The sequence below is a fragment of the Dermacentor andersoni genome, chromosome 8, assembly GCF_023375885.2.
Source record: "Dermacentor andersoni chromosome 8, qqDerAnde1_hic_scaffold, whole genome shotgun sequence".
Classification (NCBI taxonomy): domain Eukaryota; kingdom Metazoa; phylum Arthropoda; class Arachnida; order Ixodida; family Ixodidae; genus Dermacentor; species Dermacentor andersoni.
The window spans coordinates 21396787-21421472 of record NC_092821.1 but is presented as its reverse complement, the minus strand read 5'-3'; the positions used below and the strand labels follow the sequence as shown (position 1 = coordinate 21421472).

Here is a 24686-nt window from a genome sequence, read left to right as displayed (position 1 = left end):
AAGAAACATCGTGGCCTGCGCAGGGATCCTGCCTACGACCTTCGCGTTATTAGCACGACGCTCTAACCGACTGAACTAGCAGGCCGAGCGAGAGCTATGGCGCGGCCAACCAATAGACAAGGGCGAGTCATTTTCCGTGCGCGTAGGCGGCGACGGCGAAGAGAGAGGGATGCGTACGTGGATCACATAAGAAAATAAAATGTAAAAAATAAGGAAGGTAGCGGTCGGGATATGCATAAAAAGAAACATCGTGGCCTGCGCAGGGATCCTGCCTACGACCTTCGCGTTATTAGCACGACGCTCTAACCGACCGAGCTGGCAGGCCGAGTGAGAGCTATGGCGCGGCCAACCAAAAGACAAGGGCGAGTCATTTTCCGTTCGCGTAGGCGGCGACGGCGAAGAAAGAGGGATGCGTACGTGGATCACGTAAGAAAATAAAATGTAAAAAATAAGGAAGGTAGCGGTCAGGATATGCATAAAAAGAAACATCGTGGCCTGCGCAGGGATCCTGCCTACGACCTTCGCGTTATTAGCACGACGCTCTAACCGACTGAATTAGCAGGCCGAGTGAGAGCTATGGCGCGGCCAACCAATAGACAAGGGCGAGTCATTTTCCGTGCGCGCAGGCGGCGACGGTGAAGAGAGAGGGATGCGTACGTGCATCACGTAAGAAAATAAAATGTAAAAAATAAGGAAGGTAGCGGTCGGGATATGCATAAAAAGAAACATCGTGGCCTGCGCAGGGATCCTGCCTACGACCTTCGCGTTATTAGCACGACGCTCTAACCGACTGAGCTAGCAGGCCGAGTGAGAGCTATGGCGCGGCCAACCAAAAGACAAGGGCGCGTCATTTTCCGTGCGCGTAGGTGGCGATGGCGAAGAGAGAGGGATGCCTACGTCGATTACGTAAGAAAAAAAAATGTAAAGAATAGGAAAGGTTTGCGGTCGGGATATGCATAAAAAGAAACATCGTGGCCTGCGCAGGGATCCTGCCTACGACCTTCGCATTATTAGCACGACGCTCTAACCGACCGAGCTGGCAGGCCGAGTGAGAGCTATGGCGCGGCCAACCAAAAGACAAGGGCGCGTCATTTTCCGTGCGCGTAGGTGGCGACGGCGAAGAGAGAGGGATGCGTACGTGGATCATGTAAGAAAATAAAATGTAAAAAATAAAGAAGGTAGCCGTCGGGATATGCATAAAAAGAAACATCGTGGCCTGCGCAGGGATCCTACCTACGACCTTCGCGTTATTAGCACGACGCTCTAACCGACTGAGCTAGCAGGCCGAGTGAGAGCTATGGCGCGGCCAACCAAAAGACATGGGCGAGTCATTTTCCGTGGGCGTAGGCGGCGACGGCGAAGAGAGAGGGATGCGTACGTGGATCACGTAAGAAAATAAAATGTAAAAAATAAGGAAAGTAGCGGTCGAGATATGCATAAAAAGAAACATCCTGGCCTGCGCAGGGATCCTGCCTACGACCTTGGCGTTATTAGCACGACGCTCTAACCGACTGAGCTTGCAGGCCGATTGAGAGCTATGAAGCGGCCAACCAAAAGACAAGGGCGAATCATTTTCCTTGCGCGTAGGCGGTGACGGCGAAGTGAGAGGGATGCGTACGTGGATCACGTAAGAAAATAAAATGTAAAAAATAAGGAAAGTAGCGGTCGGGATATGCATAAAAAGAAACATCGTGGCCTGCGCAGGGATCGAACCTACGACCTTCGCGTTATTAGCACGACGCTCCAACCGACTGAGCTAGCATTTTTTTTTCTTTATTGCCGTCTTGGACGTGTGATACAAAGTAACATATGGTAAAACACTTCAGCCACACTTGGACTGAGGCGAGTGGTGCTAAAATCTTTTCATTTGTGCTAAATCATCTGACAATATCCACTCTGGTGGATCAGTCTGAGCCCTGAAACATTCGCGAAGATAAACAACACTTTCGATGAAATTTTCACGTGTGGAACCTGTATTTATGTCTGCATGTCGCACCTGCATACGGGTTTTCCACAAACTGTGGAGGCCAAGAAGCATAATTAAATCGTAGGGTACTTCTTCACTTCAACTGGTAAGTACCGGATGCAGTAAGGATTTAAAGGGAGTTCCTTTTTAATCGCCCTCTGAAGGACATCCCAATAAAAAATTGGATCCCAGCATTCTAGGAAAACATGTTCCACTGTCTCGGGCTTCCTGCATAACAAGCAGTTTGTTGTCCATGGCACGAATAGCCCTTTATCATGCAGCCAGGTTTTAACAGGCAGCGTACCAGAATGCAGTTTAAAAAAAAAGTTTTAACCCCAGGTCTAACGCGCATATTCTTAACTCTTTTAAAAATATCTTGCCCTGGGCCTCCAAAGTGTGGTGTCCGATAAATGGGTACCGGCAACATCACGTCTACCAGGGCTTTGTACAGCTTTTTCTTATTAACATAACATAGGTATTCAGGGCTGAAACGTACTTCCAACATTTTGCACGAAAGAACAACCTCGCGCAAGTATCCTGTGACAGCACCACACATGTTATCACAGGAGACCATCCTTCCAGGGAGCAGTCTCTGTAGGCACACTTGCAGAACAGTTCTTAGAAAGGCATCACTTTGATCACGCAAAAACATAAATCGCGAGACCACTTGACGCAAAAAAAGATGCGCCAGGCCAAGGCCCCCGCCTTTAACGGAAACAAACAGGTTAGTTCGGCTGGTTCTTTCCCAGGTGGACGCGCAAATAAAAACAGCAAAAACACGATGCATTTTTTGAATAGCTGGTCGTGTCGCACACAGCACATTCATTACATACCAGAGCTTCGAAATCAAAAAGACATTACAGATAGAGGCACGGGAAAACATTGATAGCTGTCTTCCTTGCCACGCGACCGCTTTCTCTTTCATTGTCGAACTTTCTTTTTTCCAGTACGAGCTGGGATCCCGATAGCCATCCAGGGGCACTCCTAGATACCGCGTTGGCAAGGTGGACCATCGAAGCCGAGGAAAACAACCCGGTGTTACGTCCCATTCGCCATGCCAAAAACCGGAACTTTTTCCCCAATTGATCTGACTTCCAGTCTGAGCGCAGAATTTTTCAATCACAATTGTCGCTTCACAGATGCTCTGTCTATCAGCGCAAAAAACCGCTATATCATCAGCATACGCGAGTACTTTCACGTGTGATGACTGCAGTCTGTAACCTGAAATTCGGTCAGAGTTGATAATTGCCAGGCATAGCGGCTCTAAATACACTGCAAAAAGCAAGGGGGAAAGCGGGCATCCCTGTCTTACTGAAGAGCGTACAGCAAGTTTGTCAGTGAGATCGCCATTCACTGTAATGCGGGTTGTACAGTTCTTGTATGCCATTTTAACGCCTTCTACTATAACGTCGCCTAGTTTGGAATGTTCCAGGATGGAAAAAAGAATTTCGTGGGAGACGCGGTCAAACGCTTTCGCCAAGTCGAGCTGTATCATTGCTATCTGACCGCCAACTGCATCAACACACTCTAATACGCTGCGTGCGACATGTATATTTGTGGCGATGCTACGCCCTTTAATTCCACACGTCTGGTGAGACCCTACCAATTTCGTGATCACAGACTGCAGTCTTTTTGCTAGAACCTTCATAAATACTTTGTAGTCGACGTTGGTGAGACTAATCGGTCGATATGACCCCACCAACAGTCGTTCTTCCGGATCATCAGTCTTGGGAATGAGAACGATGTGAGACGTGTTGAAAGACAATGGAACCTGTTTGCGTTCATAAGCCTCGGTTATCACATGGAGCATGCACTGTGCAAAAGGAAGCTTAAAGGTTTTATAAAAGGCCGCACTTAGCCCATCTGGCCCAGGAGCTATCCCAGATGTTAGGTCCTCTATTGCCTTTTCTATCTCCTGTAAAGTTATAGGCAGTTCAACGCGTTCCTTAATTTCGTCATCTAGTGTTGGCACCAGTATTAAAAATTCTACATGGAAGCCTTCTATGGTGTCGAGCTTATTGCTAAGAAGTTCTGTGAAGTGTCTGGCTATAGCGCTCTGAATATCTCTCGCATCTTCCGAAGTCCGGCTGTCATATAGGATGCTCCTAATTTCTTCCTGACTAGCGTATCTTTTCTCGTCTGATAGCGCTCGTTTTGTCGGCGTTTCGCCAGCCCACAATTTTTCAGACCTTGCGCGTATGACGGCGGCCCTATACCTGTCAGCGTCAATTCTTTCGAGCTGGCATTTCACTTCCCGTATTTCTTTCGTGAATGTTCCCGGCGCGCTACTTTCCATGCTCAGCATCCATTCAAGTTGCCCGTTCATTTCTTTTTCTTTTTCTTTCTCATTATAACGAGCCACGCTGCTCTTTTCTATTGCTTTCATTTTTATCCACTCTTTGAACTCCTCCCATTCAGTTGCAAAACTAGCTGGCTGCGCGTCTAGTAGTTTGTCTAGCTTGGTCTTTACTTGCATAATGAACCCTTCATCCCCCAAAAGCTTTTTGTTCAGTTTCCATAAGTGCCAGTTAAAGCGCGATTTCCTGCCCTTCATTCCTAAAGTCATGCTCACGAGGCAATGATCACTGAAAGACACAGGTTTAACGTCATAACTTGAGCATAGCGGCATAAGTTCGACCGATACATACATCCTGTCTTTTCTCGCATGGCTCTCCCGCTGAAAGTGCGTGTATTCAGGGTGGGTCCCATTGGAAAACACATTGCCAACATCCTCGAGACCATACTCATACACAAAAGTATTCAAAACTTCAGAGCTCTTGTCTCTCAGTGGCCTACACTTCACTCTGTCAACTGCGGCACACACACAGTTGAAGTCTCCCAGTACAAGCAAAAATTTGTCGCCTTTGAACCATGGCTCAAGGGATTCAAAAAAAATTTTGCGCTCGCTTTCTACATTAGGAGCATATACACGAACAATTCGCCACCATAAATTCGAAAAAGTGAAATCAGCAATCAAAAGGCGACCACTTGGGCATGCAAATACAGACTCTACGTTCACTCTTAACGTCTTACGGATGAATACAAGGCACCCGTCCGACGTCCCAACAGAATGACAAACGCACACATGAACGTTTGCTTGAAAGGAAGACACCATGTGGTCAGTGTGCTCTTGGCTCTCTATTTTCGACTCTTGTATAGCAATTATATCAATATCGTTATCCAGAAGAAGGCGATTAAGCTGGTATTGTCGCCTTCTTGCTCCCAGCCCTCTGACATTCAAGGTCGCCACTCGAAGGGGAGTAATAAGATTAAAAGCCATGTCTTGGAAGAAGAAACGCCTCTATCCGCATGGTGCCTACCTTCATGGGTGACGTAGCCTTCCTCACGACTGCCATAACCTCTTGACACCGGTCGACCAACACAACCGGCGCTGACACGGACCAGGACCTTGTGCTACTACGGAGGCAGTTTCCCCGCCTTCCGCGTGTCGGCCGGAAGGTTCGGCCGCGGTTTTAAAGACGAGCGTCTCACTCCCCCTGCCTTCGGCGGAGGCTCCTCGCCGCCACCGCCTGGCTGCAGCTTCACGTCGACACTTTCTTCATGCGGACGTTTCCCAGCCGTGGTGCTCGCCGCTTCCAGGTTCGTCTCCATCGTATCAAAGCCGGGGGTCTCCACGTTGCTTTCTTCGGCGACCGCGGCTTTCGCCGCCTCATTCACCTTGTCAACGTCGTCCTGTTCAGGCTTATGCTGCGCCTGTACACTACCAGCTGTTGCGCGGGAGGGCCCCGCCTTCTGCTTCACCAGAGTCGTGAACGATGGCTGAGTATCGCGCTGTGGTTGTCCTCCTGCACGGGCTGCTTCCTCCGCACCCGTCTCGTCCATCAGCATCTCGGCCGAGTCCTCGCTGGTTCCCGGGCCTGCAATGCTCGCGTAAGTGCGAGTACACTGGTCTTCTTCGTGCCCGTAGCGTCGGCAGATTCCGCAACGCGGGACTCGACATTCCTTGCGGATGTGGCCCGTACCACGACACCGAAGGCACAGCGGGGGTTGACCTGGTACCACAACAAGCGCCAACTCACCGCCAACGCTCAGCTGGTGCGGCAAATCATCCAACTTCACGCCCGCTTTCAACTTGAGGGTGACGAGCCGGGTAGTTGAGCCCTTCTCTGTCATACCTTGCACACGCCAGCGCTCCAGGCCTACTTCGGTAACTTTTCCATAGGGCGCAAAGGCGACACGCACGTCCTCATCAGGCACATTTTGTAGAAGCCAGTGGAGCTTCAGTCGAACGTCCTGGTTCGCCGGGTCAATCACCAGGCCGCGCCGGTTTTTTACACGCAGCTCCGCGATGCTCGAAATCTTCTTCACTGCGTCCGCGTCCTTGAAAGTGATAGCCCAGACATGGCTCACGCGATACGCCCCCAGGGCAATAACATCCGGAAGAAGCGAATGCTGTGCCAATGCGTCACGGAAATCTTCAATCCGGTACGGTCGCGCCGTAATATCAGCATGCAAAAAAAACTGTATTTAAAACATAACGACCTGTTGGCAGACCTGGCAGAACAACTTGGTAGGTGCCCTCCTGTTCCATCGTCCTGTTTCCGCGGCCAGAAAATGCCGCTGAAGCCGCTCCAACGGAGCCCGTCATCATGCGTCCGTCACGCTCGGTGGCCGGAAGCAGAATACGACTGAGCTAGCAGGCCGAGTGAGAGTTATGGCGCGGCCAACCAAAAGACAAGGGCGAGTCATTTTCCGTGCGCGTAGGCGGCGACGGCGAAGAGAGAGGGATGCCTACGTGGATCACGTAAGAACATTAAATGTAAAAAATAAGGAAGGTAGCCATCGGGATATGCATAAAAAGAAACATCGTGGCCTGCGCATTGATCCAAGCTACGACCTTCGCGTTATTTGCACGACGCTCTAACCGACTGAGCTAGAAGGCTGAGTGAGAGGTATGGCGCGGCCAACCAAAAGACAAGGGCGAGTCACTTTCCGTGTGCGTAGGCGGCGACGGCGAAGAGAGAGGGATGCCTACATGGATCACGTAAGAAAATAAAATGTAAAGAATAAGGAAGGTAGCGGTCGGGATATGCATAAAAAGAAACATCGTGGCCTGCGCAGGGATCCTACCTACGACCTTCGCGTTATTAGCACGACGCTCTAACCGACTGAGCTAGCAGGCCGAGTGAGAGCTATGGCGCGGCCAACCAAAAGACAAGGGCGAGTAATTTTCCGTGCGCGTAGGCGGCGACGGTGAAGAGAGAGGGATGCCTACGTGGATCACGTAAGAAAATAAAATGTAAGAAATAAGGAATGTAGCGGTCGGGATATGCATAAAAAGAAACATCGTGGCCTGCGCAGGGATCCTGCCTACGACCTTCGCGTTATTAGCACGACGCTCTAACCGACTGAGCTAGCAGGCCGAGTGAGAGCTATGGCGCGACCAACCAAAAGACAGGGGCGCGTCATTTTCCGTGGGCGTAGGCGGCGACGGCGAAGAGAGAGGGATGCGTACGTGGATCACGTAAGAAAATAAAATGTAAAAAATAAAAAAGGTAGCCGTCGGGATATGCATATAAAGAAACATCGTGGCCTGCGCAGGGATCCTACCTACGACCTTCGCGTTATTAGCACGACGCTCTAACCGACTGAGCTAGCAGGTCGATTTTTTTTTTCTTTATTGCCTGTTTTATAACAAATACACAATTCACAGCTATTCTCCGCTGCGATTACAAAACAAAAAGGACAGTTCAATGTGCGGGTGTACCTTGTCGTTTAATTTTGGTTTAAAAAGGCTGAATGTTTGCAAGCTGTTCAAATGCGGTTAACCACTCAGGTGGTTCGCTGAGCGCTTTAAACGCTTCGCGAATGTACAATACATTTTCAGCAAAATATTCTTTGGCCGGTTTTGCGTCAACATCCTCATTACGCACCGCCATTCGTGTTTTCCACACGCTGTGCATGCAGAGTAACATCACCATATCACATGGCACGCCTTCTGTCTCTTCAAACGGTAAAAAACGGATTCCAAAAGGTGTTAAAGGAAATTCTTTTTTTAGTGTCCTTTGTAGAATGTCCCAAAGGAAGACTGAGTCCCTGCACTCCAGAAAAATATGCTCCATTGTCTCCGGTTTCTGACATATCTGGCAATTCACACTCCAGGGTACAAAGATCCCCTTCTCCTGCAGCCATGGCTTGACAGGAAGCGTGCCAGTGTGTAGCACGAAAAAAAAAGTTTTTGTTGTTGCTCTTACAGGCATTTTCTTAACTCTTTTTAAGACATTCTGCTCACGCCCCAGTGCATATACTGCACGGTATATTGGTACTGGACACATGATATTAACTAAATCTCGGTATAATCGCTTTCTTGCGACTGTGTTCAGGTATTCCAAAGAAAAGTGTACTTTTAGAAAACGGAAAGAGCTTATCACTTCAAACAAAAAACCTCGGACAACCACTTGACGTATGCCATACGACGTCACAACATATTCTGGCAGTGCGTCACCTAATCGCGTCTGGATAACGCACCGCAAAAAACAATCGCTTTCGTCGCGCAAGAACATGAAACGCGACACTACTTGTTTCAAAAATAAATGCGACAAACCCAACCCTCCTTTCTGCACAGCGTGAAACAGATTCAGACGACTCGTGCGCTCCCATCCTGATCCCCACACGAACATAGCAAAAACCCTGTGCAACTTTTGTACACACACTCGGGATATACATAAAACTTGCAACATATAAAACACTTTAGCGACAAGAAATAAATTGCAGACAGTGGCTCTCGTGAATATTGACAGATTCTTGCCTCCCCACTTCGTTGTTTGTGCTTTAGCCCGCTCAGTTTGTTCAGTCCATTGCGTCGTGGTATCGCGATAGTATTCCAAAGGAACACCAAGATAACTGGTTGGCGTATCTGTGAACGGTACTGTTTCTAACACAGTAGGCCGGCTGTCCCATTCACCGTGCCAGAAGCCTAAGCTTTTTGGCCAGCTTATGGCACTCCCCGTTAGACTGCAAAACTTTCTTGCATCCTTGACTGCCTCCCGAATGCTCTCTTGGTCAATGCAAAAAAGTGCGATGTCATCTGCGTAAGCTAGTATTTTTACTTCCTGAGTTAAAAGACGGTAGCCGCGAATGTTTTCGTTTTCTCGTACCTTCAAACAGAAAGGTTCAAGAAAAATCGCAAAAAGTAAGGGCGACAAAGGGCACCCCTGGCGCACACTGGATAATACTGGTATATTTTCGCTGAGTCTTTTATTGATTATAAGGTGAGCGGAACAGTTCTCAGAAGCCATGGCTACTCCGTCCTGAATCACTTCGCCTACATTAATGTGTTTTAGCAGGGCAAAAAGTATGCTGTGAGCAACTCTGTCAAAAGCTTTTTCTAGGTCTAACTGAACCATTGCTACACATTCGAGGTTCGCATCACAGCATTCCAATATACTCCTAGCGATGTGAATATTCGACAATATTGTTCTATTCCTAATACCGCATGTTTGGTGTGGGCCTACTATGGATTTAATAACTGACTGCATCCTTTTTCCGAGCACCTTCATGTAGATTTTATAATCCGAATTCGTAAGACTTATGGGCCTGTATCCAGCGACAGATTTCAGCTTTACCGTATCGGTGGTTTTCGGTATAAGCACAACATGACTTTTTCTGAATGATGGCGGCAAGTGCTTAGTTTCATGAGCTTCTGATATTACACAGTGCAGTATCTCGCTTATTTCGGCCTTGAAAGTTTTATAGAAAGCTGCTCCTAGGCCGTCTGGTCCAGGCGCCTTTCCTTTACCCAAGTCTTCTATGGCTTCTGTAATTTCTTTCGCAGAGATCGGTCTCTCGAGTCCATCTTTTATTTCGTCTTGTAATTTTGGCAGAAGTGTTAGAAAGGTGTTCACAAACTCTTCTGTTACGGGCACCTGCCTACCGAGCAACGCTCGGTAGTGTTCAACGAAAGCTTTTTCAATTACTTCTGGGTCTTTTGACATTGTGTTGTTAAAACAAATTTCTTTTATTATGTTTTTGGATGCGTAACCCTTTTCGTCACTGAGCGCGCGCTTAGTTGGCGCCTCTCCCAGCCACAGCCTCTCCGATCGTGCTCTTATCGCGGCTCCTTGGTAAATTTGAGCGTCCACCCTTTCAAGTTCGCGTTTAATTTCTCTAATCTGTTTCGAAAACAATCCCGGTATTGTGCACTCCGCGTTTAGAAAATAATCGAGCATGCTTTGCAGTTCTTTCTCTCTTTGTTTAGCTTTATGACGCATCACACAAGCCCTCTCGATCGCACTCATTTCCACTTCAATTTTAAACTGCTCCCACAGCTCAGCCCAATTTGTTGTAGCATCTATTTGCATTACGTCCATTTTTCCTTTTACCGTTTTGACAAACCATTCATCACTTAAGATCGTTTCGTTCATTTTCCACAGTTCCCAGTTAAAGTGAGACCCTCTATGTTTCGTGCCCAATGTACACGTTACTAGGCTGTGATCACTGAAGCTCACGTGCTTTACTGCGTAGCTATTGACCGTTCGCGCAAGGTTTGCTGATACGTACAAACGATCTAGTCGAGCGTGACTCTGCCCTTGGAAATGAGTAAAAACAACACTGTTACCGCTTAATATGCTTCCAACGTCTACTAAATCATAGTCTGCCACGATTGCGCAGAGTTGATGCGCACTTGTATCCCGTATTATTTTACTGGGCACCCTATCTTCGGACATGCAAACACAATTGAAGTCACCAAGAAGAACAACATTTCTTTCACACGTCAGGTGTGACTCAACAAAGTTAAAAAAAGATTTCCTATCACTAATTTTGTTTGGAGCGTACACACAGACAACTCGCCAATCAATATTATTGAAAGAGAAATCACATAGGACCAATCGCCCATCTTGGGCCGACGTTACACTCTGCGCAACAATACCTATTGAATTACGCAAAAATAAAAGACAGCCACCGGCCTTACCTACTCCATGACAAACACAAGTGTTGTAACGGGATTTAAAAACCTGAACCATTTTGTCCGTTTGCTCTTCGCTTTCAATTTTAGTTTCTTGAACAGCAAGAATATCTATGTCGTTTTCCAGCATCAGGCGACTTAATTGTGCTTGTCGCCGTCTAGCCGTTAGCCCTCGTACGTTAAGCGTGCCAATACGTATTGCTATTCCATGATTATTTGCCATTGAAAGAAAAGAGCAAGCACAAACTACAATACATTTCGGAGATCAAAGACCGCCAAACTTACAAAAAACAAAACCCTACACCATCATAAGCTCCGTCTCATACGGCGAAGGCATGACGTTACCAAATGCGCTACTCATCATTCACTTAAAGGTTCCGCAGCACCTAGTCCTTACTGAGCCTTCTACCGAACAGCACCCCGCTACCGCGGGGGAACTGTCGGCGTTGTCCGCTTATCTGGTGGGACAGTCGGCGTCTGTCGCCCGTCTGGTGGGACGGTCGGCGTCTGCCGACCACCTGGCGGATTGGTCGGCGTCTGGCGCCCCTCAGGTGGATGTTCTCGCGTCGGCCTCCTCTCGAGCGGGACGTTCGGCTTGGGCTTGAGTGTAGACCGCCGGAAAGAGGAAGCCTTCGTGGGTGGCCCTTCGCTGCTGTCACCGTCGTCTTGCTCAAGCCTGACATCTTGATCGGGTATTTCGCGAGGTCTCTTTGAGACGGCGCTGGCCTGGTCCATTTTCTCGCCGGATTCTTCGATGAAGGCAGCGCCAGAGTTGCCCTGTCGCAGAACGCCCTCGGCAGCCTCCGCGTCCCCCTCACTTTCACGCACCGTAGAATTTTCTGCAGACGGTTCACTTTGCACTTCATTCTTGGCCACTGCCTCGCTACTGCCCTTTCTGGGTTGGCACTTGACGCTTGCCATGACCTCTGGCTTCTCTTCCGTGCCTCGTGGGTCTCCGCCCGCTCCAGCAGTCTCTTCCGCGTCCGCTTGATCCATCAAGTGCTCGTCTAACGCGTCGCTCCGGCCAGACCCGGTCACGTTAGCGTAGCTTCTCACGCACTGGGTCTCGTCGTGGCCGAAACGACGACAGAGTCCACAGCGTGGCACACGGCACTCGCGCCGTATATGGCCGGTGCCGCGGCACCGGAGGCAGAGCGGAGCTCTGCCTGGAACAATCACGAGCGCATGGTCCTCTGATACTCGTAGCTGATGCGGGATGTCTTCCATGGTCATACCAGCCTTCAGCCGTAACGATACCAGACGCGTGTGAGAACCTTTGTCGCCGCACCCTGGTACTCGCCACCGCTCCCTGGAAATTTCGGTCACCGTTCCGAACGGCGCCAAGGCTGCTCTGACGTCCTCGTCGGGAGTCGTGTGAAGCAGCCAGAACAGCTTCAGTCTAATATCCTGGTTGCAAGGGTCAATGGCGACGCAGCGGTGTTCTTTGACACTAAAGGCCTTCGCTGACAGCAGCTTCTTTTTTCCGACTTCGTCCTTGAATGTTATAGCCCAGACATGGTTCATCTGGTAGGCCCCGAGGGCCACCACCTCCGGCAACAGCTTATGACGGTCAAGCGCATCGCGAAAATGTTCGACTCGATAGGGCCTGGCCTTCAAATCACCGTGCAAAAACACGGTATTACACACGGTCATACCTGATGGCAGATGCCGCAAAACAAGCTGGTAATCCTGTGAAGACGTTTCCGTAAGCCTGATACCGCGGCCCGGCTGGGCCGCATGAACCGCCCCTACGGAGCACAACATTCCGTGACCGTCCGCTGTGGTGGCCGGAAGTGGAATCCGGAGCTAGCAGGTCGAGTGAGAGCTATGGCGCGGCCAACCAAAAGACAAGGGCGAGTCATTTTCCGTGCGCGTAGGCGGCGACGGCGAAGAGAGAGGGATGCGTACGTGGATCTCGTAAGAAAATAAAATGTAAAAAATAAGGAAGGTAGCCGTCGGGATATGCATAAAAAGAAACGTCGTGGCCCGCGCAGGGATCCTACCTACGACCTTCGCGTTATTAGCACGACGCTCTAACCGACTGAGCTAGCAGGCCGATTGAGAGCTATGGCGCGGTCAACCAAAAGACAAGGGCGAGTCATTTTCCGTGCGCGTAGGCGGCAACGACGAACAGAGAGGGATGCGTACGTGGATCACGTATGAAAATAAAATGTAAAAAATAAGGAAAGTAGCGGTCGGGATATGCATAAAAAGAAACATTGTGGCCTGCGCAGGGATACTGCCTACGACCTTCGCGTTATTAGCACGACGCTGTAACCGACTGAGAGCGATGGCGCGGCCAACCAAATGACAAGGGCGAGTCATTTTCCGTTCGCGTAGGCGGCGACGGCGAAGAGAGAGGGATGCGTACGTGGATCACGTAAGAAAATAAAATGCAAGAAAATAAGGAAGGTAGCCATCGGGATATGCATAAAAAGAAACATCGTGGCCTGCGCAGGGATCGAACCTACGACCTTCGCGTTATTAGCACGACGCTCTAACCGACTGAGCTAGCAGGCCGTGTGAGAGCAATTTTTTTTTTTATTTATTGACGGTCTTCGACATTACTCAGACGATACAGTTATCACACACTTATGTATCACAAATTCCAACCATTGGAGGAAACAAAAAAAAAGAAAGAAGCACCAACGGAAGGTGCGTAAGGATAGGAACCGCACAATTGAGCCGTCTGTCCATATTGGACTGGCGTTGTAAAACTAAAATTCCTTCATGGCTGTCAGGGGTTCTAGCCTTGACAGCCAATCGGGTACACATTCCTCTAGTTTCTGAATTTCAATAAATCGCGAGATACATTCTTTGAAATAAGCACGAGCTGGCCTAGCGTCAGGATCGCAATGGTACCCTGCCATACGGGCCCGCCATATACAGTGTAGAGCATTCAACATAACAAAGTCATAGGGAACCCCGTCGTCATCTTTAATGGCCAGATATTTGATACCTTGGGGGTCCACCGGTAGCTCTTTCTTCAGGGTTCGCTTTAAGACGTCCCAGAAGAAAACTGCCGCCCAGCAATGTAGCAAAACGTGATCTATATTTTCGGGCTTCTTGCATATCAAGCAGTGCGACCCCCAAGGTACGAGACAACCCCTTTCCTCCAGAAACGTCTTCACGGAGAGCGTTCCGGTGTGTAGCTTAAAGAAGGTCTTTACCCCTGGTGGCACCTGCATGTGTTTTACTTGTTTAAGTACGTCCTGTCCTGGCCCTCCACTGTATATGGATCTGTATAAGGGCACTGGGAACACTATGTCGCATACATCTCTATACAATATTTTCCTTTTCACTTCACAAAGATAATCATTTGTAAAACGAACAGAAAGGAAGTGTACACTGTCGACCACTTCCTTGAAATAACCACGCAGCGTTCCCGTCATGCTAGCCGTGCTAACAACATGTGCCGACAAGGCGTTACTCAACCTTAGCTGACATACGGTGCGCAGAAAAGGGTCGCGCACATCGCGAAAAAACAAAAATCGGTTTACAACTTGACGAACAAAAGGATCCGCCAGCCCCACACCCCCATCCTTCACTCTTCTGAACAAATTTGTTCGGCTGCACCGTTCCCATGTTGATCCCCAGATGAAAACCGCAATCACTCTGTGCAGCCTTTGCACATTTACTCTAGAACAATACAGTGTTTGCAGGACGTAATATAACTTAGTAATAAAAAACGCGTTACAAACTGTCGCTATTGCAAAAATGGACAGGTTATTACCTTTCCATTTATCTACTTTTTCTTTCAGTTCTTTGGTTTGGTTCCTCCAGTATTCGTCGCTGCTATTGTACCTGTCTAGGGGAACACCCAGATACCTTGTCGGAGTTTTCACCCAGTTCACGTTCGCGAAACAGTCGGGTGCAGAAAACCAGTCCCCGTGCCACAGCCCTAGCGATTTGCCCCAGTTTACTCTGCTACCCGTTACGGCACAGAAATGCTTTACTACAGATATTGTTTCCGTTACGCTCGGTTGGTCAGTGCAACACACTGCAATGGCATCTGCATATGCAAGCAACTTCACTTCTGTCGCTGCCAATCTGAAACCCCGTATTCCGTCATTTTCATTAATTGCTACACACATTGCTTCTACGTAGATAGCAAATAACAGCGGGCTGAGGGGGCAGCCTTGGCGCACTGAACGCATGATGTTAATGGGGGCCCCCAGAGACTTATTAACAATTAATCTTGTTGTGCAATTCTGGTACGCCAAGGCCACGCCTTCAGTGATGATGGAACCGACATTAACATGATCTAAGATGGCAAACAAAATAACGTGAGCGACACAATCGAACGCTTTCTCTAGGTCGAGCTGAAGAACTGCAACACCGCTACCGGTGACGTCACAGCACTCGAGCACACATCGCATCTTATGGATGTTTGAAAACTCGCCGCGGTTGCTCAGTGGCTATGGTGTTTGGCTGCTGAGCACAAGGTCGCGCGATCGAATCCCGGAACAACCGTGTACTTAGATTTAGGTGCACGTTAAAGAACCCCAGGTGGTCGAAATTTCCGGAGTCCTCCACTACGGCGTGCCTCATAATCGGAAAGTGGTTTTGGCACGTAAAACCCCATAATTTAATTTAATGGATGTTTGAAAAAATAGATCGCCCTTTGATGCCATAAGTTTGATGGTCTGCGTCTATTTCCTTGATGACGCCTTGAAGCCTGCTAGCTAAAACCTTGATAAATATTTTATAATCGACGTTTGTTAGTGAAATCGGTCTGTAGGATGACACGAGTCTGAGTTTGTCTATTTGATCGCTCTTCGGTATTAGAATGGTGTGCGTTTTTCCGAAGGAAGGTGGTAACGATTTCTTCTCGTATGCATAATTAAATACGTGTGCTAGCAAAGGCGCCAGCTCTCTTTTAAAAGACTTATATAGACCTGCGCTGAGTCCATCAGGTCCCGGTGATTTACCCATGTTCAAATCGTCGATTGCCTTTTCGACTTCCCTCTCCATTATTTTTTCTTCTAATCGCTTTTTACCATCATCACTCAAACGTGGCATGCGATGCAGAAAACCTGCTTTAAAACCGTCAACATTCACTTCCTGAAATGCAAAAAGCGACTGGTAGTGCTCAAAGAAGGCTTGACGAATGCTATCACTGTCGTCAACGACATTCCCATTCACTAAAATCTGGTCGACATGGTTTCTTCGTCCATACGCCTTCTCTAAACCGAGCGCCCTTTTCGTGGGTGTCTCCCCTGCCGCTAGTGCATCTGCTCGTGCTCGCACGATGGCACCTTGATAGCGTTCCTTGTCAAACAGTTCAAGTTTTTCTCTGACGTTTCGCACATCGTCTTTGTACGCACCAGGCTCTTTGCACTCAAGCGTTAGCAGCTGCCCAAGCAGTGTTCTTACACCCTTTTCTTTCATTTCCTTCTCAAATTTTTTACAACTGGATCTTTCTATCGCTTTCATTTTAATCTTTTGTTTAAAACTTTTCCACTTGTCGACGATTGTTCCCGCAACATCACATTGAACTTCATTAACCGCATCCCGTACTACCTGGAAAAAGGGCTGGTCATTTAGTAACAAGGCATTCATTTTCCACATATCCCAGTTAAATACATGTCTCCTTTTCATTATACCTACGTTACATTTCACCAGGCAGTGATCTGAAAACGACACTGGTACTACACAATAACTGTGGCATCTTGGAATTGTATCCAATGAAATGTAAATTCGGTCCAAACGCGCATGGCTGCTGCCCTGAAAACGTGTAAAAGTCACTTCACACCCCCCTTCCAGACATTCAAATACATCATCGAGTTCATTTTCATTAATTAAATTTGATAACACTTCACTGCTTCGGTCACGCACACCTGTATTATTGACTCTGTCTCCAGCACTTAACACACAATTAAAGTCACCTAACAGCATCACTCGCATATTACAACATACATATTGTGAAAGGTTCGAAAAAAAACGGACGCGCTCATCTACTGAATTCGGCGCATATACGCATATAACGCGGAACTCAGTGTCACGCATAACAATATCACAAAGAACAATCCTTCCTGACTGACACGAAAAAATGCTTTGAATCTGCAGTTCAGGCAGCTTCTTCACAAGAAGAACGCACCCTCCAGCCGTGCCTACCGCATGGCTAACCACCGCAAAATACCTAGTCGTGAAACGTCGCACCATGCTCCCGGTCGCCTCCTCTCCTTCAACCTTAGTTTCCTGGACCGCTAGTACGTCTATGTCGTGGTCAGTGACCAACCGTAGGACCTGACTTTGCCTACGACTAACCGCCAGCCCTCTCACGTTTAATGTGGCAAACCTAAGGGACGGTATTTGAGCCATCTTGATCTAAAAGAAAAGTAGGCCCGGAGCATGGTGCTTACCGCTCACGACTAGCCCTCGGTTTGTTGGTGTCCTTAGACGTGACCGCTTTGTCGGCAGGCTTCTTTTCAAGCGGTACATTGGGCTTTGGCTTGTAGCCCAACCGCCTCCCATGAGGCGTCTTCGTCGGCGGTCCCTCACTGGTGCTGGTTGCCCGATCCTCGCGGTCCTTCGTCTGGTCGTGGGTGCGCTTGACAGAGGCAGCAAGAGCCCCAGTATGGTCGTCGTCGGTGAAGCTCTCGTCCTGCTGCATTGCGGTCGCGTCTTCAGGTGCGTCTTCACTGACGCTTCCCGTCGCCTGCCCCTCAGTCGTAGCATCCCGTTCCGCCTTACTTGGCTTATGAGTGGCCTGAGCCACGTTGCCGTCTGCCTCCAGAATCGTCGTCCCACTACTTATCGCTGTCGACACCATGTCACCGGTTCCTTTAGCCGCGTCCTCCGCCTCGGCCACGTCCATGAGGTGCTCTGCCGCAACATCATTCGCTGGTGGGCCGGTCACAGCGGCATAGGACTTCACGCATTCAGCGTTGACGTGGCCGAAACATCTGCACCGGGTACAACGTGGGACTCTGCACTCACGGCGGACGTGTCCCGTGCCGTGGCAGCGCAGGCACTGCATCGGTCGACCGGGAACGACAACCAAGGCTAACTCTCCACCAACGCGGATCTGATGGGGGAGATCTTCCACCTTCATGCTGGCTTCAGCTTGAGAAGCACGGTCCTGGTGGTTGAGGTCTTGGTTCCCATGCCTTCAACGCGCCACCGTTCCCGGCTCACCTCCTCCACCTTGCCGAAAGCCGCGAAAGCCGTCCGGACGTCCTCGTCGGCAACGCTGTAGAGCAGCCAGTGAAGCCTAAGCTTCACCTGTTGGTCCTGCGGGTCAACGATGAGGCACCGTCGTCCCTTCACTTGAAGTTCCTTCAGGGCAAGCAGCTTTTTCGTTGCAGCTTCATCGCAGAGGGTCACTGCCCAGAAATGTATGATTTGGTAAGCCCCTATGTATACCACATCAGGCAGCAGGCCCGTCGGCAGAAGGGCATCCCTGAAATCCTCCACCTTGTACGGCCTCGCACGTACATCACCGTGCAAAAAGACGGTGTTAATCACCAGTTGTCCTTTAGGCAGCTGCGGCAAAATAAAAGCATAATCCTTATAATCCTTTAAGCATAATCCTAAAAGCATAATCCGCAGTCCGGCGGAGTACTTGCAGAGTGGAGACTGACCGCTTCTTTGCTTTATAGGAAACGCCGACGTTGAAGCAGCAAGGATCGTCCAAACCAAGCTTTCCCGGCCGAAAGGGAAAAGAAAGGACTGAGCACGTGTCGTCACAAGGCACCGCAGGCAAAGCATCTTCGGAAGCAAGATATGGCCGTGATTTCAACTGCGTTATCTGGGGAAAGTGTCCATCTATCGCTGGATGCCGGAACCAGCAGGATATAAAGGCGCTGCCTACTGGGCCTCGGTTGCAGTCCGGCGGAGTACTTGCAGAGTGGAGACTGACCGCTTCTTTGCTTTATAGGTGAGAATGCCTAATTAGGTATTATTGCTTATTTTATTGTTGCATACTTCTCCGCTGGACTGCATCAGTGTTTCCATGATGGCTGAGTTTGATTGCCTTGCGTGCATGAAATGGATTGCTGATGTTTTGCAGAGCCTCACATGTGCCGAGTGCGACAATCGGTATCATGCAGGAAAGTGCTCGGGGGTTACGAAAACGAACTTGAAAAACTTTTCCACTAAGGAAAAACAACAGTGGGTGTGTCTGACTTGTGTAAATCGTGCATCGCGATTGCCAACTGGAAACGGTGACGGCGTAACCCATAAGGATAGAGCAACAGATGTATCGGTCGAGCTGTCACTGACACATGTACTGGCCAAAATTGATGTCGTACTGAGTCGACTAGATGTGTTAGAAAGGCGGCAAGACGTGCAGTTGGACAAGCTCGAGGTTTCCAACCAGGAAATGCTGGCACAGAGGACGGCAATGCAGGGTATTGAGACATCATTGGGATTGCTTTCATCTAATTATGACACAATGCTGCAAAAGTTGGAGGAGCATAGAAAGGAACTTAAGGAAACAAACAAAAAAGTAACTAAACTGGAAGCCGAGCTTCTGGCCAAATCAGACAGGCTGTCGAATATGGAGCAAGCAGTAGATGATCTTGAACGGTACTCACGAAAAAGCAATTTAGAAATCCATGGTGTTAAAGTGAGTGATAACGAGGACCTACGAAAGGTGGTGGAATTTATTGCAACCAAACTCGAACTTCCTAGGCCCAGTCACGACGACATTGAAGCCGTGCACAGAATCAAAGGCAAAGCTAACTCTGTCCCACCTATTTTGGTGCGATTTTCAAGGAGTGAAACAAAAAAGCGTTGGATTGAAAGGAGGAACAGACTGAAGGGAGAAAAGATATACTTGAACGATAATCTAACTTGCCGAATGAAGAAACTGCTATGGATGACAAAGAATCTGGCGAAAGATAAACAATATCGCTTCGTCTGGGTGCGCAATGGCAGAATACTTGTAAGAAAATGCGAAGGAGCGTCAGTGTTACGCATTGACAATGAACAAGGCTTACAAAAAGTAATCTAAAATGATTGACCAAGTACACTCAACTGAACAATGGCTATCAGTGAGACGAGTGGGCGTCAGATCTTTCTAGCAGCTTATTGCTTGAGCTAATCCATGTGAATGTGAGAAGCCTGCGCAAACACTGGGACATGCTAAAAATTCACCTAGCTGAAGCACTCCCATCATTACATGTTTTAATTTTAACCGAAATCAATATTTCAAAAGACGAATGCGCTCATTTCACACTGCGTGGTTTTCAGTCTGTCTTTTTGTGCAGGGATAACAAAAGAGGTGGTGGCATAGCGGTCTATGTAAAAAGTGATTGGCAATGTGAACGAGTGTCCTTTGATTTTCAAGATGCTGAAGTAGTTACTGTACTAATGACTAAAGCAGATCTGGAATTTACAGTATGTGCTGTTTATAGGCCACCGAGCACTAACCTAAATACATTTCTAGACGATTTGGCAAGCTTCCTCAGAAAGTACGCAGACAGAAGCAGCATTATTTTGGCCGGTGATTTTAATATAGACATTTTTACAGCAAATAAGCCTGCAACATCTGATTACTTAACACTATTGGGAAGCTACGGACTCGAAAACAAAATTCAGAGTTATACACGAGAGGAAATTCTCGGTGATTGTTTAACAAGGTCGTGTATAGACCATATCAGCACAAAAATGAGCAAATATAATTCATTTGGCTGTGTTATTAAGGAAAAAGTAGCGGACCACTACTTTATCGCTATAGCAGTCTCAGGAGATGCTGCTGCTTTGACTGAAACAAAGATTGTAGAGAAATATGTTTTGAATTCTAATGAAGTAGATAAACGTGTGAGAACATTCAACTGGGATTCATTAACGCGGCACAGCCACTTAAAGGCTTACGAACTGTTTGTAGAGGCCTTTAGAGAAATTTACCTTTGCTCCGAAAAGAAAATAAAGCTTCAAAGAAGAAATAAAGATAGCCCGTGGATTGATAACGAAATAATGGAGCTTCGCAGCGTTAAAAGCAAGCTCCTTAGAAAATGCCAAGGTAAACCCGGGGACGCTCTTGCAAGAGAAGAATTTAGGCAGATGAGAAACAAAGTAAACGCTAAAATAAGACTAGCTAAGAAGCGCTACCACTCAGGCAGGTTTGCAGCTTGCAGTCGTAATACCGATAAAACATGGAACTTGGTTAACACTCTAATAGGGAGACCTGCAAAAAAGAGTATCGATAATACTCTTACTGACGCCTCTCTCGAGTCACCTGCGGTTCAGATAGTGAATGATTTTAACAAACACTTTATCGAATCAGTAAACAACATTACAAATGGGTGCATACCGGCAAATATCCGAAACAATGTGACGTTCTCTAACATTCATTCTGCTTTTCTGCCTACTGTTGATGAAGCAGAATTGTGGGATATTATACGATCCATGAGTTTAACAAAATCTCCAGGTTTTGATAAAATTAGGATAAGAGATATAGCTGCGAATTTCGATGTGCTCAAATCAACACTACTTTACATCCTAAATGAAACATTAAAAACCGGTCAGATACATGAAAACATGAAAGTTACCATTGTGAGACTTCTTTATAAGAAAGGATCTCGAAAACTTTACGAGAATTACTGACCAATTTCAATTCTTTCGTCTTTGGGAAGCATATTGGAAAAAATAGTCTATTTTAATATGGCCTCATTCTGTGAAAAGTTTAGCCTTATTACCCAGCGCAGTTTGGCTTTCGCCCGGGACAGAGTACTGTGGGTCTGTTGGAAGATTTTAACGACTATATCTGTAACGAAATCGATAAAAACAATGTTGTTTTGACTCTTTTCTTTGATTTATAACGAGCATTTGACACATTAGATCATGTACAGTTACTATCAAAACTAAGCAGATGTGGTTTCAGAGGCCCGTATTACTAATTTTTTAAAAATTATTTAACAGGTAGACGACAGTGTGTCCGTGTGGCGGAGTCCTATAGTTCTTTATTGCGTGTTAAATCGGGGGTACCGCAAGGGTCCGTATTGGGACCGCTTTTGTTTAACATTTACATGAATGATCTTGCTTGCTTACCACTAAAATCAAAAATTTATTTATACGCTGATGACACGGCTTTGGTTGTATCGAACAAACTTTCGAGCGAAGCCGCTAAAGTGTTACAGTATGATGTCTGTAAACTACTTGATTGGTTCATTAATAACAAAATGTTCATTAATAAATCGAAGACTAATATGATGTGTTTTCACTGCCCATATAAAGCAGTCACGGATATTTCCCCTGTTTATCTCCACACCAGTGACTGCCTTGCATACTCATGTCCTCCGGTAGCTCTGGTAAATAGAACAAAATACCTGGGGCTACACTTCGACGACACATTGTCATGGAATGTCCACATTCAAGAGTTCGCAAAGCGCTTACGTGCTGTGTGCGCTCATTTGTATGCCCTAAAATCTTTCTGTGATGTAAATATTCGTAAAATGGTTTACAAGGCACTTGGGGAATCGATCATAAAGTACGGAATAAATATTTATGGCTTTGCTTCTTCTAGTAGACTTAATATAATTATCCGCATCCTAAAAAAAATTGCCTATAGCCTCTCGTATGGCACACTTGGTCACGGAGAAGATCTCTTGCTGAGCATGTACCAGTCAGACATGTTGTTTGTCGAGCGACAAGTTTTGTTCGACGCCATGTGCAAAAGTTATTTTTCTGTTAAATTCAAAAACTTGAACGTGAAATCTCGCAGCTTACGTCAGACAGAAAAATATGTGGTACCTCGCGTGTACACAAACTACGGCAAGAGAACTCGTGCTTTCTACGTGGCGGTTAATTTTAATAAATTGAAGGAGAATGATATCGCGGGAACATTTAAACAAATAAAATCACATTTAAGGTCATGGGTGATACGTAATGTCCATATTCTTTGATGTTTTCTTCGGGATTTGAAGCATGCGAACCTGATTGCGAAGTCATCTCTAATGTCAATGTGTACTTTTTTTCCCTGTTGATGCAATGATTTCTTTTGTTCAAATAATATCTTTTGTTCACTTTTGCAATATCATTTTTTTCCTATATTCTCTTTATTCATTTATTTGTACACATATCAGTACTACCAGCTGACTGCCCAGCCTCGCACAGAAGCAATGTTGCTTATGCGGGCTGGATCTGTAACAATGACATGACTGGATGTAATAAAGATTATTATTATTATTATTATCATCGTTGAGCCTGTTTCCGCGGCCAAAAGTGGCCGCTGTCGCTGCTCCACTGGAGCCCATGATTCTGCCGACCGCTCAGCTCGGCTGCCGGAAGCAGAATGGCCGAGTGAGAGCAAAGGCGTGGCCAACCAAAAGACAAGGGCGAGTCATTTTCCGTGCGCGTAGGCGACGACGGCGAAGAGAGAGGGATGCCTACGTGGATCACGTAAGAACATAAAATGTAAAAAATAAGGAAGGTAGCCGCCGGGATATGAATAAAAAGAAACATCGTGGCCCGCGCAGGGATCCTACCTACGACCTTTGCGTTATTAGCACGACGCTCTAACCGACTGAACTAGCAGGCCGAGTGAGAGCTATGGCGCGGCCAACCAATAGACAAGGGCGAGTCATTTTCCGTGCGCGTAGGCGGCGACGGCGAAGAGAGAGGGATGCGTACGTGGATCACGTAAGAAAATAAAATGTAAAAAATAAGAAAGGTAGTGGTCGGGATATGCATAGAAAGAAACATCGTGGCCTGCGCAGGGATCCTACCTACGACCTTCGCGTTATTAGCACGACGCTCTAACCGGCTGAGCTAGCAGGCCGAGTTAGAGCTATGGCGCGGCCAACCAAAAGACAAGGGCGAGTCATTTTCCGTGCGCGTAGGCGGCGACGGCGAAGAGAGAGGGATGCCTATGTGGATCACGTAAGAAAATAAAATGTAAAAAATAAGGAAGGTAGCGGTCGGGATATGCATAGAAAGAAACATCGTGGCCTGCGCAGGGATCCTACCTACGACCTTCGCGTTATTAGCACGACGCTCTAACCGACTGAACTAGCAGGCCGAGTGAGAGCTATGGCGCGGCCATGCAAAAGACAAGGGTGAGTCATTTTCCGTGTGCGTAGGCGGCGACGGCGAAGAGAAAGGGATGCGTACGTGGATCACGTAAGAAAATAAAATATAAAAAATAAAGAAGGTAGCCGTCGGGACATGCATAAAAAGAAACATCGTGGCGTGCGCAGGGATCCTACCTACGACCTACGCGTTATTAGCACGACGCTCTAACCGACTGAGGTAGCAGGCCGAGTGAGAGCTATGGCGCGGCCAACCAAAAGACAAGGGCGAGTCATTTTCCGTGCGCGTAGGCGGCGACGGCGAAGAGAGAGGGATGCCTATGTGGATCACGTAAGAAAATAAAATGTAAAAAATAAGGAAGGTAGCGGTCGGGATATGCATAGAAAGAAACATCGTGGCCTGCGCAGGGATCCTACCTACGACCTTCGCGTTATTAGCACGACGCTCTAACCGGCTGAGCTAGCAGGCCGAGTTAGAGCTATGGCGCGGCCAACCAAAAGACAAGGGCGAGTCATTTTCCGTGCGCGTAGGCGGCAACAACGAAGAGAGAGGCATGCGTACGTGGATCACGTATAAAAATAAAATGTAAAAAATAAGGAAAGTAACGGTCGGGATATGCATGAAAAGAAACATCGTGGCCTGCGCAGGGATCCTGCCTACGACCTTGGCGTTATTAGCACGACGCTCTAACCGACTGAGCTTGCAGGCCGATTGAGAGCTATGAAGCGGCCAACCAAAAGACAAGGGCGAGTCATTTTCCGTGCGCGTAGGCGGTGACGGCGAAGAGAGAGGGATGCGTACGTGGATCACGTAAGA

General features: G+C 47.7%; 10 non-coding genes across 10 annotated transcripts; all 10 read right to left on the bottom strand.

Annotated features, from left to right (window-relative positions):
• Positions 1-731: 731 nt before the first annotated feature.
• Positions 732-805, bottom strand: TRNAI-AAU (transfer RNA isoleucine (anticodon AAU)). The gene has a single exon. It is a non-coding gene; the product is annotated as a tRNA-Ile (tRNA).
• A 407-nt stretch (positions 806-1212) lies between these two features.
• Positions 1213-1286, bottom strand: TRNAI-AAU (transfer RNA isoleucine (anticodon AAU)). Its single transcript has one exon. It is a non-coding gene; the product is annotated as a tRNA-Ile (tRNA).
• Positions 1287-7036: 5750 nt separating this feature from the next.
• On the bottom strand, positions 7037-7110 carry TRNAI-AAU (transfer RNA isoleucine (anticodon AAU)). The gene has a single exon. It is a non-coding gene; the product is annotated as a tRNA-Ile (tRNA).
• A 166-nt stretch (positions 7111-7276) lies between these two features.
• TRNAI-AAU (transfer RNA isoleucine (anticodon AAU)) lies at positions 7277-7350 on the bottom strand. The gene has a single exon. It is a non-coding gene; the product is annotated as a tRNA-Ile (tRNA).
• A 166-nt stretch (positions 7351-7516) lies between these two features.
• On the bottom strand, positions 7517-7590 carry TRNAI-AAU (transfer RNA isoleucine (anticodon AAU)). Its single transcript has one exon. It is a non-coding gene; the product is annotated as a tRNA-Ile (tRNA).
• Positions 7591-12874: 5284 nt separating this feature from the next.
• TRNAI-AAU (transfer RNA isoleucine (anticodon AAU)) lies at positions 12875-12948 on the bottom strand. The gene has a single exon. It is a non-coding gene; the product is annotated as a tRNA-Ile (tRNA).
• A 390-nt stretch (positions 12949-13338) lies between these two features.
• Positions 13339-13412, bottom strand: TRNAI-AAU (transfer RNA isoleucine (anticodon AAU)). The gene has a single exon. It is a non-coding gene; the product is annotated as a tRNA-Ile (tRNA).
• Positions 13413-23545: 10133 nt separating this feature from the next.
• On the bottom strand, positions 23546-23619 carry TRNAI-AAU (transfer RNA isoleucine (anticodon AAU)). Its single transcript has one exon. It is a non-coding gene; the product is annotated as a tRNA-Ile (tRNA).
• Positions 23620-23785: 166 nt separating this feature from the next.
• On the bottom strand, positions 23786-23859 carry TRNAI-AAU (transfer RNA isoleucine (anticodon AAU)). The gene has a single exon. It is a non-coding gene; the product is annotated as a tRNA-Ile (tRNA).
• Positions 23860-24265: 406 nt separating this feature from the next.
• Positions 24266-24339, bottom strand: TRNAI-AAU (transfer RNA isoleucine (anticodon AAU)). Its single transcript has one exon. It is a non-coding gene; the product is annotated as a tRNA-Ile (tRNA).
• Positions 24340-24686: the final 347 nt, after the last annotated feature.